General features: G+C 31.0%; 1 pseudogene; it reads left to right on the top strand.

The window, feature by feature from the left end:
* The first annotated feature begins 364 nt into the window (after positions 1–364).
* On the top strand, positions 365–758 carry LOC136404492 (small ribosomal subunit protein eS24 pseudogene; annotated as a pseudogene).
* The last annotated feature ends 524 nt before the right edge of the window (positions 759–1,282 follow it).

The raw sequence follows: 1,282 nt of genomic DNA, 5'->3' as shown, positions 1-1,282 counted from the left end.
CTACAAAACAAATTAATATGATACATCAAACTTGGGAATTGTCATACAGAAAGAACATAATAAACATCATTACTTAAAGAAAATCACTGTTTCTACAAGAATACTGAAATTGTCAATCCTAGTCAAATGGCTGGCTAAAAATAATAGCAGAGAGAAGGCAAATGTAAATTTAAAGGGAGATATTTATACTTTTCTAGCAGCATTTAAGATATTTATGTCAAGCAATATAAATGCATGTGTTAAAACATTACAGTATTGTTTGATACTCTTCCAATCACCTGCCCCTAATCAGTTAAGAAAAATGAAGTAGAAAAAATTACTTAGACTCTTTTTTTTTCCTGGCTGATTAAAGTTTGTCACCATCATGAATGACCTAGTAACTATTTGGACCAGAAAGTGCATGACCAACAGACTACTTCACCAGAAACAAATAGTCATCAACATCCTTCACCTGTGAAAGCAACAGTACCTAGGAAAGAAATTTGGAAAAAAAAATAACCAAAAGGTACAAGGTCATACCAGAGGTCATCTTTGTATTTGGATCCAGAACTCATTTTGTTGGTGGCAGGACAACTGGATTTCACATGATTTATGATTCCTTGGATTACGCAAAGAAAAATAAACCCAAACATAGACATGCAAGACATGATCTTTATGAGAAGAAAAAGACCTTAAGAATACAGGGAAAAGAACACAAGAACAGAATGAAGAAAATTAGGGGGACTGAAAAGGCCAATGTTGGTGTTGGCCAAAAGTGAGCTAGAAGATGGAAGAACAGGAGTAAAGAGTCTTCAAAGACTCTATCTGTGGTGATATTTGCAGATTTTTCATGAGAGGATTAATAAACTAAGAGCTTTAAAAAAATAACTTGTTTCCCCTAACTAATTCAAATGGCTATGGTAGGGGTCATCTTCCTACAGCTGAATATTAGTAAATATTCTTTGAGCCACCTTCTATGCTTTAGCCAATTAACAAAATTTTAATACCATTTAAATGAATCTTTTATGTGAACAGAATACCAAATTTACCAAACTGTGCTGATTATTACTATGTTTTATAATCATTAACACATATTCATTAGAGTTCCTACAAGATTAAGAGTTAAAGAATGTAAAATACTATAAATTAATAATGTATTTTTTAAACTAATTCAGTCATTATGTTTCTGTAAATTTGAGATTGTAAATGTTTGAGCCATGGTAAAAAAAAATATATATAGAGAGATATATGTAAACTAGAATTGTTTCCTCATCTAGGTAATTATTATATAAGTAAATTAAGG

The sequence above is a fragment of the Saccopteryx leptura genome, chromosome 4 (assembly GCF_036850995.1).
Source record: "Saccopteryx leptura isolate mSacLep1 chromosome 4, mSacLep1_pri_phased_curated, whole genome shotgun sequence".
Lineage (NCBI taxonomy): Eukaryota > Metazoa > Chordata > Mammalia > Chiroptera > Emballonuridae > Saccopteryx > Saccopteryx leptura.
Note: the sequence above shows the minus strand (reverse complement) of the source record. Positions and strands in the feature narration are given on the sequence as shown.